General features: G+C 49.3%; 1 pseudogene; it reads right to left on the bottom strand.

Moving 5' to 3' along the window:
• Positions 1–3382: 3382 nt before the first annotated feature.
• Positions 3383–4542, bottom strand: LOC131481196 (protein CDV3 homolog; annotated as a pseudogene).
• Between the last annotated feature and the right edge of the window lie 12499 nt (positions 4543–17041).

Genomic DNA, 17041 nt, shown 5'->3' with positions numbered 1-17041 from the left:
TAATGTTAAAATATGTCAGAGACAATGAGAAGAATTGGGAGGACTTCAAGGAATTCAAGAACCACATAGCCTCAGAAATACAACAAATGAAAAATAAAATCCTTGACTTAGAGCACAAAATTGAGAGCCTAACCAACAGAACAAATACAGCAGAAGAGAGGATCTCTGAAACAGAAGACACACAAAACGAACATACCCAGCTCATTAAACAGCTGGAGACAAGTCTGAACAAAGCCAATAAGACCATACAAGAAATGAAAGACAACCTCAGAAAATCGAATATTAAGATTATTGGCCTTCCTGAAGGAGCGGAAAAAGAGTCAGGAATGCAAATGGTGCTCGACGAAATTATACAGGAAAACTTCCAAAACTCTTGGAACATGAACCCAGCCCAAATCCAGGACGGTCAGAGGACTCCCAGCAGATATGACCCAAAGCGATCTTCACCCAGACATATGGTGCTCAAGTTCCACTCCAACGAAGACAAAGAAAGAATCCTGAGACAAGTACGAAGCAGAGAAAAGATCACATACCAGGGAAAACCAATCAGAATCACTGCTGACTTCTCTGAAGAGACCTTACAAGCAAGAAGAGAATGGACAAAGATCTTCCAAATCCTGAATCAGAACAACTGTCAACCAAGAATATTGTACCCAGCAAAGATCTCATTCGTATTTGAGAGCGAAATCAGATACTTTCATAGAAAAGAGAAATTAGAAGAATATGCCAGCACAAAACCAGCTCTACAAAATCTCCTTAGAAATGCACTAAATCCAGAAAAAAAGGAGGTGAATCATAAGCAAAGATGGCAAACAGGAAGGCCTTCCCATTAAAGTCCACACAAGGAAGGGCAATTACACAGATATCAACACCCACAAAAACAAGTATGACAGGGCAAAATCACAACCTCTCAATTTTAACTCTTAACACAAATGGCCTGAACTCACCAATCAAAAGGCACAGATTAACGGAATGGATTATCAAACAGCACCCAACTATCTGTTGCCTGCAAGAGACACATCCAACCAGAAGAGATTCTAAGAAACTGAAAGTGAAAGGTTGGAAACAGATATTTCATGCCAATGGACGAGAAAAAAAGGCTGGGGTAACTGTCTTAATTTCAGATGATGTGGACTTCAATCTGACACACATCAAAAAGGACAGGGAAGGACATTATATATTGGTGAAGGGACTGATCCATCAGGAAGTAATTACCATTGTGAACATATATGCACCAAATTCAAACGCACCTAGCTACGTGAAGCAATTACTTACAGACTTAAGGGGAGACATAGATATACACACAATAATAGTGGGTGATCTTAACACCCCACTAACAACAATAGACAGATCAACAAAACAAAAACTCAACGAAGAAACAACAGAGCTCATACAAACAATAGAACAACTGGACATGATAGATATTTATAGAATTTTTTATCCTAAGGCCACAGATTATACATTTTTGTCAGCAGTGCATGGCACCTTCTCCAGGATCGACCACATGATAGGACACAAAGCAAACCTAAATAACTTCAAAAAGATAGGAATCATACCATGTACCCTCTCAGACCACCAAGGAATGAAACTGGAAATCAGCAATTCAAAATGCCCCAGGAAATACAGAAACTCTTGGAGGCTGAACAATATGCTATTAAACGAACAATGGATCAGAGAAGAAATTAAAGATGAGATCAAAAAATTTATGGAAACCAATGAAAACTCTGACACAACATTCCAAAATTTGTGGGACACTGCCAAAGCAGTGCTACGGGGTAAACTCATCGCAATTGGAGCTCCTGTCAAGGCCCAAGAGAGGCACCAAATACAGGAACTAAACACACACCTCCAGGAATTGGAAAAACAACAGCAGAAGAGCCCCACACACAATAGGAAACAAGAAATCATCAAAACAAGGGAGGAAATTAATCAGATAGAAATAAAAAAAGATACACAAAATCAATGAATCAAAAAGCTGGTTTTTTGAGAAGATAAACAAGATAGACACCCCACTGGCCCAACTGACAAAGAAAAAACAAGAGAAGGCAAGAATTAACAGCATCAAAGATGAGAAAGGCAACATAACAACAGACACCGCAACCATGAAGAACATAATTAGAAATTACTACAAAGCACTGTACTCCAACAAATCAGAAGACCACCAAGAAATGGAAAAGTTCTTAGACTTCTACCACCTGCCAAAACTTAGCCCAGAGGCAACAAACGACCTGAACAAACCCATAACTGAAGCAGAGATTGAATCAGTGATTAAAGACCTCCCAACAAAGAAAAGCCCAGGCCCAGACGGCTTCACTACAGAATTCTACAAAACATTCCGAACAGAAATAACCCCAATCCTCTACAAACTCTTCAAAACAATAGAAAAAGAGGCAACCCTTCCAAACTCATTCTATGAAGCCAACATTACCTTAATCCCAAAACCAGACAGAGAACTAACAGAGAAGGAAAACTACAGACCTATCTCTTTGATGAACATTGATGCTAAGATTCTCAACAAAATCCTAGCCAACAGAATTCAAAAACACATCAGACAGATCATTCATCCAGATCAAGTAGGATTCATCCCTGGAATGCAGGGGTGGTTCAACATTCGGAAATCCATCAATGTGATACACCACATCCAAAAACTGAAAAACAAGAATCACATGATAGTATCAATAGATGCAGAAAAAGCTTTCGACAAAATCCAACACCACTTCCTACTAAAAACCCTAACCAAGGTACACACGCAAGTGTGCATGCACGCAGTCCTACCCATCAGCAACATTATTAGCCAGAGCAGCTGGCAGTATGTTCCAGGTAGTCATATGGGGCCATAGCCTACTGCGGAGTATTTCTTATGGGTGGGGCACAGGACAGGTCAATTAGTGTCACTTACAATTAGTGTCTGTTTTACAGCAGACCAGAACCCAGGCCGCTGACTTTCGTAGGACTTCTGGTAGGAACCCAGCAGGGCTAGTTGCAATGTTTGCTTCAACACCCAACAGCTGTAACCACCTTCTCCAGAGCTGGGATGCAGAGGAAGTCCACAGGGAGGGCAGCAAGTCTGAGGTGGTCAACCCTGATGGAGGCTCAGTATCTGAACATAAAATATTTTGAAATGACCACTAGCTGGGGGGGGGGGGGTTGAATTCTGAATGTGCAGAGTAATTATGAGAGCACTCATAAATCTAGCACACCCCTTGTTGTCTTGCTTTTTTTGTTTGGTAACCAATGAAAATTCCCCTACATCCCACACAGAGAGCAGTTGTGGCCCTTTAACTTCCAGAGGGCAATAGGGAAGGTCCCTTTTTGCATGGGGCGCTGCAGATCCAGTAGAGCTCAGGGGATGAATGGCTGCTTGTGGTGCCCAGCTGTGGGCTCATGAGCTTAGCAGGGCTAGCAAAGACCATCCCTCACAGCACTGATTGCGGCTGCTTTTCTGATTCTCCAGCTGGAGTTTAAGGGCCTGGTTTTTGGAAACCTCATCTCTACCTCTATTTTGTGCCTTACTGCTTCATAGCGCTTCTCCATTTCTTTATCCTTCCTGCTTTCTACATGCTTGGCAGTGGACTGCAGGGATGGGAACTGTGTGCCACTGTAGATCTCTGGTGGTCCCTGTGGCGTTTTCCTGGTTGTGGTTAGCCTGGCTCCAGGTGGCCTCTACACACCACTAGACATCGCTGGTTCTGGAGTTTCTGTAACAATTACTGGAGCGGAAGCTGCTTGTAGTGGAGCTGTTTTGTTCCAGGGACCTGAAGATTTTTGTATGCCACCACGGCCACCTCCCCCTCCACCTTCTTCCCAGTTATCACCTGGATCTTCCCTCTTTTCAGTATCATCTTCTTCCTTTTCACTTACTCGCATTGCCTGAACTCGAAGGCCACTGTAATCAAGCTCTTTTTGCTCAAATTCTTTCCATTCATCTTCATCCTTGGTCACAGCCTTGGCGGCGGCCCCGGGCCCCATCCCCCACACCCGCTGAGCCGCTGCTCCCGCCGGCTGCTCCTTCTTCTTCTTGTCCCTCTTGGCGAACAAGTTGTCCAAGCTCCGCACCTCCTTCTCGGCCGTGGCCGAGGCTTCCTGGGCCCGGATGGGTGGGGCCCATGGCCCTCTCCCGCCACTAGGGCTCAAAGTCAGCTGGGCGATCACAGGCCTGGCGCGGCGCCACCCCGACCCCGCAGCTGGCCAAGGCGCTAGCGGCTCCCTCCCGCCGGCTTCCCTGGACCGCGCCGCGGCAGCGAGCCGGAGCTCAGGGAGAGGGCAATAAATCTTAAAGAAAAAAAAAAAAAAACAAGAAAGAGTGAGACAGGTTGTTGCAGCTCATAAAGTTGAAGTTCTTGGTACCAAGTTCTGCGTTTTCCCAGGACTGGCCATCAGGGAAATGCACATGGAGGCTCTGCAGAGTGACTGTGCTGGGCCGTGTAGGTGGAGGTGTGTGTTCATTCCCCCAGGGACCCGCTCTCTCCTAAACCCACATGGACGCAGAGTTATTGCTGTTGCTGTTCCTACTTTCAGTGGGCCTGGACCTTTCTTCCACATTTCCCCAGTCCTGTTAGCAGCCCTCACCTGCACAGGTGATCTCACCTGCACAGGTGATATTGCCCTAGGCAAGGCTGTCATCTGAGCTAAGGCTGGGAACAGTGTGCTCCCCCTCAGCCTCTGCTGCCTGCCGACATCATCTATGGGGCTGGCAGCACATGGAAAGAAAAATAAAACAACCGTGTCACTAGGGCAAGAGCCCGATTTGTTGTGACAAGCTCATATAGCTCAGCAGAGTGAGCAGCCTGGCATTCCTGAGGTTCCCAGTTGGAATCTCAGGTAGAGGCTGGGTAGGAGGCAGGGTGAGACCTTGAGACCCTGGAGCGGGGGAGCGCGAGGAATGGGCCAGCTGTGTCTCCACCGCCTCCCCCACCCCGGGGTGCCCTATTCCTCTGCCAGCCCAGCTGAGGTCTCTGTTTCCTCCACCAACCCGCCAGAGGCATGGCAGCCCCTTTTGCCTGAGTCGCAATCTGTGCCCCACCCCCACTGCCCAAGTGCTTATCGCCCCCTCCCCGTCACCATACGCCCCACGTCATCCCCCCCGCCCCACACCTCCCACCACCCCGCCAGCCCCGCGCCTTCCTGCCGCCCTGCCTCCTCATCGGCTGGCACTCAGTAGGCGGGCCTCATCGCCGTCCTGCCCTGTCGCGGTCCGCCCTCCCTGCCGCTGCCTCCAACTTGGAAGCGGCTGCGCTCGGGAGCAGCAGCGGTGTTGGCCGAGAGAAGTCCAGAGCGAGCAGGTGTGCCCTGGAGACCCGGATCTACTGCTGCCCTCCTGCCTCTGCGCTGGTGAGTTGGGCATGTGCTTGAACCAGGGCAAGTGGACGGGTGAAGTGCAGGGATGAGACCTACAGGCAGAATGACCTTGGAAATGGCTCAAAGTTTTAAGAAGGGCAGTTTACTTTTTTGAGGGTTTTTTTTTTTTAAGCTAGAATTCGGCACTGGAGGGCTCCCCGCCGCTCCCCGCCGCCTCCCCGCAGACGCGGGACGGACTCCCCTTCCCCTCCTGGCCGGACCGAGATGGGCTCCCACACCCCTCTGCCCCAGACCCAGGACGGGCTCCCAGTCCCCTCCCCGCCAGATCGGGACGGGCTCCCCGCCGGATCGGGCCCGGGCACCCGCTGCTCCCCGCCCCCTCTTCGCTGGACCGGGACGGGCTCTCCACTGGACCCAAGAGGGAGTCCCCACAGCTCACCGCTGCTCCTCGCCGGACCCGGGTCGGGCTTCACACCATTCCCGGCCACCTCCCCTAGGGGGCACACCCCGCGGCTGCGCAAACCGCCAAGGGCATACACCCCACGGAGCGCACATCCTGCAGCACACCGGGGGCAGCAGCGGTGTTGGTCCACGAGGAGCAAGCAGGTGCGAGCAAGTGTGAGCTGGAACCAGGGCAAGTGGAGCGGTGAAGTACAGGGATGAGACTTACAAGCAGAATGATCTGGGAAGTGGCTCAAAGTTTTTTTTTTCTTTTTTTTCTTTTTTTATTAATTTCATTGCATTATGTGACACATTTTTTTATGCACTGGGATTCCCCCCGCCCCTCCCCAAGCCCTCTCCCCGCCGTGGATTGCTCCACCTTGTTGCATTTCCATAGTTCAAATTCAGTTGAGATTCTTTCATTGGAGGTTTTGACCAAGCATAAAGTCCAGCATCTTATTGTCCTGGTAAGTTCAATGGTTTCTTGGTGAGACCATCTCTGGTCTGAAGGTAGAGCCAGCAGAGTATCATCCCAATCAAGTAAAAAACCCAACATAATATTTACAACATTATGGCATTAATTGACATGGTATTGATTAACCAATATGTTACTAGGGAAATGCAGGTTCTCAACCACAACCTGTGACTTCCTCATAGACACTTCAATTTTGGTTTATATTCAGCCATATTCTATATACCTAAACAGCCTGTATCTCACGCAATAGGATATTGTGAAGTAACCAATGAACCAACAATCGTTATGAGTCAGATTGCTTATGATCTACATCAAGCATTGTAAAACCTAATAAACTTGTGAGGCCCTATGATAGTTGGAAATGGGGAGGGAGAGCACAGAAATCTTACATCACCCTAGTAGGTGTGAGGAAGACGGGAAGTATAACCTATGAGGATCATAACTGGTAACTCATAGACAACAGCCTTAAGTCAGCATTAGACAATAGCAAAACTACAAAGGCATGTGGGGGGAATCAGGAGCAATCCTAACAACCTGTTAACAGGAGGTCATACCCATAGAGCAGGGGGGGTCCCCAGAATGGAGCAGGGGGACAGGATGAGGCTTGTATCCCAACCCTGAAGACTCCGAGAGCCTCACCAAGGACTATCAGCGGGGCTCAAAGTTTTAAGAGGCACAGTTTACTTTTTGAGGTGTTTGTTTGTTTGTTTGTTTTTAAGCTGGAACTGTAATTTAGTCTTCAGATGGAGGGCTGAGGGACAGGAGGAGGAGAAAGAATGGAACTTTGCTGATGACAGCAGGTGGTGGGTGGGACCCAGAGACCCACCTCACAGGGAAGGCCAGCCTCAGGGCTGGGCTGTTCAAGACTCCCAGTGGGTAGTTTGGTCCTAGTGTTGGGCTCAAGAACACTGATTCTGGGCAGGGAGTATATTCTGTGCCTCCTGGCTCTGTTGAGCTTCCTGGTTTTGCCCTGGGAGGACCAGGGCAGAGAGGATGGGGTTTGAGAATAGTAAGATGAGACAAGTGTTCTCAGAAGGAGAAGATTGAGGGACAAGAGGGAGGGGCCACATCATGTAGTTTCTGAGTTCCCTGTTGTGGTTTTTGCCAGGGGAGGGAGTGAGGGAGGGAGCAAGACATGCCTGGGACTGAGCTGAGCCCTGGCCATTCCCCACAGAGGGAGCATGGATGGGAGATCAGCGCCCTTGGACTTCTTCTATCTTGTGGTGGGACGGGTGTTCAACAGCAGTCACTGAACTCTAGGTTTTTCCTGCCACTTGAGGTGTCTGCACTATGCAGTTCACATCAGAGGACGGCCATGCCTACAGTCTGATCTTGTAAGGATTTGGCCACATGCTGAGTGGGTGACCTGTCCTCTGCCAGGGACAGTGGCACGATGCTAATAAGGGTTGCTCAGCTCTTCCTGGACACTCACTTTTTCAACATTGTTTGATTCCTTGTTTTCTATGATACAGTTCTGTGTATAGGGGTTCTCTGTCTCCCTGCTTTCTCTCCCTCCCTTTTCACTCCTCTCTCCTATTCCCCCATGTTATAATAGCCATGTCCCTGTGGCGAGTTTCCTGCTTAACTGTCTGGCATCCCCTCCTGAGAGACTCTTGAAAAGCATGCAGACTTCACAGCTGCAGAATCTCCTGCACTAGAAATACCAGAAACTTCCCCAAGAACAGCTCCGCAACACCGCATGGCTGGGGATCGCACCCCCAGATCAACATGAAGAACTTCAGAAGAGACCTCCAGTCTCTGCTCCCTGAAAAAGGCTTTTGGGGATTGTATCTCTCAGAGGGAAGTGGAGGCAGGAAACGGCGAGGGATTCACTGTGGAAACTGAGCTGTTCAAATTCCCAAAGACCTAATGTGTTTCTCTTCATCCTCATCTCTCTCCCTCCTCTGTCTTCAGCTGTGAGGCAGGGGACAGAGAACGGCTCTGGGGGAAATGGCAAAATGTCCTGTTTTTCGCCATCACTGCCTCCCTTGCCTTGCACCTTGAGAGGAAACAGAGAAGGACTCCTTAAAGATGAGGAGGGAATGTGCAAGTTAGAAATGCGTTCACTTAGTAGTTACATGTGGACGTGACAGCAGCCAGATGGTCTACACAACAAGTGTCTTCACACCACACTAAGGCCCCTTACCCAAACCCAACTCCTAGAAACCAGAACACCACTTCTCTGGTGGGCCTCAATTCCCAGTCTCCACCTGAGCTTTGACTCTTCTTCTGGGCTCTTAATCCTACATTTTATTTCTTAAAATAAATTTTGGCTTTTCACTTTTGTTTGTCTGATATAGAAATGACCTGATTAGTTGTTTCCTACTCTGCACTGACAGAGCAACACAAACATGACAGAATATCAAAAACTGAAATTGGGCCTGGCGTGCTAGCCTGGCGGCAGAAGTCCTCACCTTGCACATGCCCTGATCCCATATGGACGCTGGTTCTAATCCCGGCCGATCCGCTTCCCATGCAGCTCCCTGCTTGTGTCCTGGGAAAGCAGTTGAGAATGGCCCAAAGCCTTGGGACCCTGCACAGGCATGGGAGACCTGGGAGAGGCTCCTGGCTCCTGGCTTTGGATCCATGCAGCTCCAGCTGTTGCGGTCACTTGTGGAGTGAACTAATGGATGGAAATGTTCCTTTCTGTCTCTCTTCTCTGTCTGTCTGACTTCTCAATAAAAATAAATAAATCTTAAAAAACAACAACTGGTAACCTTTTCAACTTTTATTATTGTTATTTTAAACTTTAATTAGTTCTTAGCAGATTCATATTTATACATATGTGTGTATATCTATATGTATATATTGATATAGATATATGAATGAATGGAATTAGATCCCTGTTTTTCACCATGCACAAGCATCAACTCAGGTTGGATCAAAAATGTAAATTTAAAATCTGAGACTGAGGAGTTGCAGGAAGAAAGCACTGAGGAGGGGCCAGCACAGTGGTGTAGTGAACTCATCCTCAGCCTCTCCTGTGTGGGCACCAGTGTGTGTCCTGGGCTGCTCAGCTTCTGATCCAGCTCGCTGCTATGGCCCGGGAAAACAGCAGAGGATGGTCTGAGAAGACACAGAGCATGCTTCCAATCTTGCTGAACTTGCTGAGATTACTTGTAGTCTGGCCCAGAAAATGTTCCATGTGCTGGTCAGAGAGCAAGTAGAAGAATCTCCCATCAGTGCCCGTGGGGTCCATTGGCTCCATGGTGTGTGCACTCCAGTGGGTCATTGCTGATTTTCTGGAGGATCTGTCCTTGGTGAGACTCAGATGTTGAGGACATTCACTGTGATTGCATTGGAGTCCATCACTCCTCAGGTCTAATAACAATTGTTATATATCTTTGGGCTGTCTTGGTTAACATATGTTTATGACTGTAATGTCTTGTTGAATTGAATATATATCAAAAATATGTAATGCCCTTCTTTATCTCTTTTTACATTTTTGTTTGACGTGTGTGTTGTCTGCATCAGGCAGCTACTTCTCACATTTGGTTCTCTTCTGCCTGATGTATCTTTTAAAAAAATTTTTTTGTAAGATTTATTTATTTTATTGGAAAAGCATATGTACAGAGAGGAGGAGAGACAGAGAGGAAGATTTTCTGTCCGATGATTCACTCCCCAAGTGACCACAACAGCTGGTCCTGCACCGATCTGAAGCCAGGAGCCAGGAACTTCTTTCCGGGTCTCCCACAAGGGTGCAGGGTCCCAAGGCTTTGGGCTGTCTTCGACTGCTTTCCCAGGTCACAAGAAGGGAGCTGGATGGGAAGTGGGGCTGCCGGGATTAGAGCCGGCGCCCATATGGGATCCTGGCGTGTTTAAGGCTAGGACCTTAAGCATTAAGCTATCATGCTGGGCCCTGTCTGATGTATCTTTCTCCAACCCATCGCTTTCATTCTGTATCTCTGTGAAGTGAGTTTCTTGTGGACAACACGTAAAGGGATCTTAGGCTTAACCCTGGGCTAATCTAAGTGTCTTGGTTGGTAATTTGGATCCGTTTATATTCAATGGTAATATCTCTAGATAAGAACTCAGGGTAATCGTTTTGTTGACTGAATGATGTTTCTACTTGCCTTTTATTGAGTTTAATGGTATCTTGTGATTTAGTATTCATTTCAGAATGTCTTACACATTTGGTCTGTTGGTGATGAAGTCTCTGTTATTCTTATAACTTATTTTCCCTGTATTTAAAAAAAAAAAACAATTGGGCCCGGTGGTGGTGTGGCCTAGTGGCTAATGTCCTCGCCTTGAACGCCCCAGGATCCCATATGGGCTCCCTGCAGGACATGGCATGGGCTTGCTGCTTCTTCCCCCCTAGACCAGGACAGGCTCCCTGCCGCCTCCCTGCACCTTCCCCGCACCCTCCCCTCAGGACCCGAGATGGGCACCCCGCCTCCCCGCTGGAAGGAGGACAGGCTCACTCTGTGGCAGATTCTACAGTGAAAAGGAGGATATACATTTCGAGGCATCTTCCATTACTTTCCCAGGCTATAAGCAGGATTAGCCAATTCTGCCAGTGTGCAGCCAGCACCCCCCCACACACGCACCAGGTTTTGAAGCATTTGTTTGTAATGCTGAGTAAGAGTGTGAACCACTGTGGATGGCTTTCCTTCTTTACACTGTGATCCCTAAATCCACACTCCTCTGAAGGAAATACTGAGGACAGCATCAAGTTACCAGGAAAATAACACTATGGTTATTCACTTACTATGAGTCTCACTCTTTGTTTTGTTTTCTTTAAATATTTATTTGTTTATTTATTTCATTGCAATTTCAGATATACAGAGAGGAGGAGGAGAGACAGAGAGGAAGATCTTCTGTCTGATGATTCATTCCCCAAGTGGCTGCAGTGGCTGGTGCTGTGCTGATCCGAAGCCAGGAGCCAGGAACTTTCTCCAGGTCTCCCACAGGGGAACAGGGTCCCAAGGCTTTGGGCCGTCCTCCACAATCAGGGAGCTGAATGAGAAGTAGGGTTGTCAGGATTAGATCCAGTGCCCATATGTTATCCTGGCACATTCAAGGCAAGGACTTCTGTTCCCAGGCCACTGTGCCGCACCCAGTTGCACCATTAATTCAGCTTTTTAAAAAAATAACAACAACAAAAAAAAGATGTATCCACTTTTATTGGAAAGGAAGACCCATAGAGAGCATGAGGGACAAAGAGAAAGATCTGTCTGCTGGTTCACTCCCCAAGTGCAGCAATGTCTAAATCAGGAGCCAGAAGCTGCTTCCAGGTCTCCTGTAAGCATATAGGATGCCAAGGCTTTGGGTCATTTTCTGCTGCTTTCCCTGGCTGCAAGCAGGGAGCTGGATGGGAAATGGAGAAGCTGGAACATGAACTGGTACTCAAATGAGATCCCAGTGCTTACAAGAGAAGGATTAACCAATTGAGCCTTTGTGTCAGGCCCTTAACTCAGCCTTTTATGGGAATCCCATCATATATTTTGGAGGGGATCACTGATGTCATTCTATTTCTTTTTTAAAACTATGCTTTTTAGTTTGAATTTCATGGTACAATTCCATAGGGTCTGGGATTTTCTCTGCCTTCCCCCTCCGCCTAATTCTCAGCCCACACTGATTTTCTCCTTATTATTACAATGGTGTAATCCTTCATCAGGAGGATAATTCAATCACTCGGTTATTGAAGTGTGCCCCGACATTGCTGGTACAGACCATGTCAGACCGTCCAGCATCCCCTTGTCTACATAAGTTCAGCAGTTCCATTGGGAGTTCTCTTTATTTTTATCTGGTTTGGGTATTTCCAAAGTGTTGTCCTCCAGAAATTCTTCCCTATACTTGGTCTATTCTGGCATCAAAGCTGTCAATCGTATTTTTAATTTCACTCATGGTAGGTTTCTGTAACATTTCTATTGGGTTCTTTGTGAGCTTTGATTCCTGAATGTGTTTTCATTCATGTCACTCATCAATTTCCTTATTTCTTTCCTTTTTTTTTTAAAGATTTACTTTTTGTTTTCTTGGAAAGTCAAATATACAGAGAGGAGAGACAGGAGGATCTTCCATCCTCTGATTTACTCCCCATGTAAATCACAATGGCTGGAGCTGAGCCAGTCTGAAGCCAGGAGCCAGGAGTCTCTTCCAGGTCTCCCACATGGGTGCAGGGTTCCAAGGCTTTGGGCTGTCCTCGACTGCTTTCCCAGGCCACAAGCAGGGAGCTGGATGGGAAGCAGGTCTGCTGGGACTAGAATCAGCGGCCATATGGGAATGCCAGTGTGTTCAAGGTGAGGACTTAAGCTGTTAGGCCACTGCACCGGGCCCTCAATGTCCTTGTTTGGTCTGTCTGTATTCTCTTACATCTCACTGGGTTTTCCTTAGAAACATGATTTTGAATTCCACATCTGCCATCTCATAGATTCCCTCAGGTCAGGATCTATTCTGGAGGATTGTGGGGTTCCCAGAGTGTGTGCATTTGGTGCACAGAGAGCTCATTGTGTGTCTCCCTGGTGATTGTGACAGCCAGGTCCTTGCTCATGGTGTTGAGAGAGACAAGGCTGGCTGTCCCCTTGTCCTGCTGGCAAGCCTGGGTGACTGCCTGGGCTTATGGGCCTGTGTGATGTGGATGGTCCCTTCCTCGGGTCCTGCGAGGAGAGTCCAAGGGCTGCTGTGGCTTCTAACCCCAACAGCCCTGGTCCTGGGACAAGGGAATGTGAACTGAGCCCTGCTCCTGTCCTACAGGGTGACTACAAGGTAGACAGAAGCCTGTCCTCTGCAGAGTTGAGTCCAGGGTGTTGGGATGCAGGAAGGTCCTGTTGCTTGTAACCACCCCCAGGGGCCAGGGAGAGCCTGAGCTGCACTAGCTTGTGCGCTTTTGGGAAAGGGGGGCAGGAAGCCTCTGAGAGAGGCCCATGGAGAGCAGGGAAAGGGAAGCAGACTCATATTAGTCACCAGAATGAACCTGCAACTCCATCCAATATTCCTGTGACAGCAGATTCCCTCCAGAGCAGCATTTCCTGCTGCCGTCCTGGGAGCTCCAGAAGTCTTGGATGTGCAGCTGATCATCCACTCTTCTTCCTTCTGCCGTGAAGAGGGGACGGCTTCAGGCACTGCTCAGTCATGGTGACTGTGGAAGTCCTCAAGCTCGTTCTTTGCATTCTGCTCCCTCTTCTGCCTCAGGTTTGGGGTGTTCCCCTTGCGGGGTGTGCAGGTAAGTATGTGACCTGAGGGAATTTTCACCTTGGTTTGTGTGCAACCCTGTCTTCAGCCCCCTGTGGATCCAGCTTAGTAGCTTTGCAAGCCAGGGGAGCCAGAAAGGAGAACAAGGGAGCTGTCTTTGGAGTGTGTGGGAGTGAAAGCAGCAAGGAGCACAGGTCTTGTTCCCAGGTGAGGGTGGCACCTGAGCAACCAAGGTCCTGGGGCCGAGCATGCAGCTGGAGCAGTGGTCAGAGCAGGTGGGCAAGAGATGGCTAGCAGGGAGAGCTGGAGAGGAGAAAGATTAGAGGGAGAGGAGAGGTGGAGGGGGGCGGTGAAGGGAGAGGAGCCAGGGGGAGTGGAGAGAGAGAAGGTGGGAGAAGGAGAGGAAGGGAAGAGGGAGAGCAGGAGGAGGGAAAGTTGGGAAGAAGGGCACTGAGCTGGTAAGAGGGAAGGGATAAGGAGGGGAGGAAGGGGGAGGGCAGCTAGAGGGAGAAAGGCAGGGGAGAGGGAAAGCAGGGAGTGAGGAAGAGGAGGGAGAGAGAAAGGCCAACAGTGGCCAGGGTAGGACCAGGCCAAAGCCAAGAGCCTAGAATATTGTTGGGTCTTCCACATGGCTGGCCACCTGCTGCCTCCCAGCAAGCCAGAATGAGTAGCAGAGCCTGGTCTCAACCCAAGCACTCTGATGTGGGATACGGGCAGCCCAAGCCAAGGCTTAACCACTGCCTCAAACACCCACTTTTCTGCGGACTTTCCTTCTTGCCATGTAGCTCCCCCAGCAGATGGCCTTACGTCCTCTGGGAAAGGCCACCGGAAGCAATGCACTTGCTGTGGGCTGTGGGTCCTTTGGGAAAGAGCCTAGTTTTTCTGATTAGTGGGGCCTGGGTCAGAGGGGTGGCCAAAATCTGGTAACGGGACAAAGATTGCAACATTCTTGTTGGAGTGGCTGCATCAGCCTCCTGACCGCCTGTGCTTCCTCTTTGTGGACCTTGTCATTATTCAGATCAGGCACTATCCAGGTTGGCTGGTGAACAAGCGTCATCCATTCCTTCCAGAGGCACAGAGAGCACTGGACCTTTTACTGAATCTCCATTTTATCTCTACAATGGATGTTTTTGTGTTCCCTCCCTATGCAGCCTGCCATGGATGTTCTGAGTTTTGTAGTGCATGTTGTGTTGGCTCATCAGCCCTATTGCCTGTTGTCCTGTCCCAACCCTGTCCCATGGTGATCAGCACCCTCAAGGAAGCCCCCATGCACTGTCCCATCACCTGCAATCCATGTGAGCAGATTTTCTGCTGCCATCCAGGCCTGGCACTGCCCTAGCAGGCTCGTCACTGGTGGGTGGGCAGAGTGGAGGTGAGGCAGGTATGGGGAGTGAGATCCTTCAGAGGCAGAAGGAGATGCAGAGGTGAGCCCAGGAATGTGCTCTCAAGTTCCCCTGCCCTTGAGAAGGATGTTTCTGCTGGCACAGAGCCGGTGCCTGGGTGAGGCTCACCTGTGTTATTCTTTCACAGACCCTCACAGTCTGAGGTATAATGTCAGCATCATTCTTCAGCCGGAGCCTCAACAGCCATGGTGTGAAATTCAAGGGCACATGGATGAGATGGTGTTTCTCTCCTTTCACTGTGGTGGTGAGGTGAACCCCTTGTGGCCCCTAGGAAGGAAGCTCCACAGCACAAAGATCTGGAAGGAACAGATTGAAATGCTGAAATATGTGACTGAGGAGCTCCAGAAGAAGGTGCTGGGCCTTAAGTCCGAGATCTTCCCAAACAGCGGTAAGTGTGAAAAGGCACCCTGAGGACAGCAGAGCCTGTGAACATGGGGCCTTTTTCATGTGTAGATCAAAGCAACAATTTTGCTATGCAGGGATAAGGGCAGGGTACCCAGCACAGAGCATGCCAGGAAATACCAGCGGGACAGAAGCAGTGGATACCAGGTGGGACGAAGTATTTATGAAGACTGATGTTGGCCCATCTCTTCCCAATGGGGACAGATGTCCCCACCCTGCAGGGCACGATGCGCTGTGAAACGGAAGGCAGTGAGAAAATACACTGGTCTTGGGTGTTTGGCTTCAATGGACAGAGAAACCTGCTCTTTAGCTCAGACAACAGTACGTGGACAGAGCTTGAAGCTGGAGCCACGTGGCTGAAGACAGCCTTGGAGAATGATGAGTGCATGACCAAGTTGTTGAAGAATGCCGTAGCAGGAGACTGTCACACGTGGCTTTTGAGCTTCAGTCCATTCAGTGAGGAGATGCTGGGGACCACAGGTAACTAGGACGAGGGCTGGGAGGGAGAGGTCTTCCCTAGGGATGGCATGTGGGTGTGGGTGTGCATCTGAAGGTGTGTGTGCTGTGAGTGTGGTTGTGTGTGTGTGCTGTATGAGTGTGCTCTGCCTGTGTGTGTATGAAAGTGCAGATACTGTGAGTGTACATCTGTGAGTGTTTTTGTGTGTGAATGTGGCATGTGCATGCCTGTGTGTGCACATGAGGGTGTAGGCCTGTGTACATGTGTATGTCAGTCCCTCCCTCTGCCTTTCCCGCCAGCCCCCATACTGTGGCTGCACTTTGTTTCACGACATTCTCCAACACTCTTCCCTTTCCCCCATCTCAGCTGCTGTTTCTTGGGATCCTTCAGATGCCCACAACGTCAGCTCCTGTGGCCCCTCCCCACCCCCATTCCCAGCATCTACTCCTCTTGGCCACAGCAGGAAGGACAGTCAGCCTGGTCAGCCCAGCTTCCCTTTCTGGCAGATGTTTCCCTGAGCACAGGACCCATCCTGCCTCCCTGCTACCCTAGGCCCAGCACATAAGAGAGTGGCAGCTGTGTGCAGGGGAGGCAACTCCTGGGGCTTGGGGTCTGGACAGGGGTCTCCAGGTTTCTGCTTCCATTTCAGCACCATCAACCATGACCCCAAAAACAGTCCAGTCCAAGGCCGTGATCATCAGCATCAGCGTCTTGATCCCTGTCATGTTCATTATCTGCTTGATTATAGTTGGTAAGTAAGGGGCTCTCTTGAGTGGGAGGGAAGCAGGGACAGATGGGTGGAGTGAGGTGATGGGAGAGGGACATCACTGAGTCTACCCCTGTTTCCTGGGCTACACCTGTTCATTCTAGAAATGAGACAAGGAAAATCAGACCACATGTCACTCAACAGCATTCATTCACAGTCACTCAACAGGCAAGCTCAGCCCCTGCGTTCTGAGAAGTTCTTGCTGTCACAGGCAAGGCTGGTGTAGGGAAAGGCAGAGAGACCCTTTCCCAAGCTAGGTTTCAACAGCTAGTTCATAGCATATTAGTATGAAGAAAGCTTCACCAGGTCAGGCCTGTGTTAGCCAGGAGTCCCATTTAATAAAGGCTGAGTGGGGGCGTGGGATGTGTGTCACAGGGGGCAGGTGGGGCAGCCAGCATCCATAGCAGCTCCACATGATGAGTCAGTGTCACTGGGGTGTCTTCACCAGTGCATGGCAGGGTGAGCAGGAGAGCAGGCCTTTGCCAACCCAGCTCCTACGGCCGCAGGTCGCGCTAGATTCCTGTTAGAGCAGAATGTGGCCAGGTTCTCGATACCCTGGCAGCAGGAAACTACAAGAGTCATCAAGGCTACAATGAACTAACAAGGCTTGTTGTCAGCTAAAGTCCACTCCCTGGAGTAGGAAAGTGGAGAGGCTTGGGGAAGAACTT

This window comes from Ochotona princeps, chromosome 1, assembly GCF_030435755.1.
Source record: "Ochotona princeps isolate mOchPri1 chromosome 1, mOchPri1.hap1, whole genome shotgun sequence".
Classification (NCBI taxonomy): domain Eukaryota; kingdom Metazoa; phylum Chordata; class Mammalia; order Lagomorpha; family Ochotonidae; genus Ochotona; species Ochotona princeps.
The sequence above is the reverse complement of the archived record's forward strand: the minus strand, read 5'-3'. Positions and strand labels throughout refer to the sequence as shown.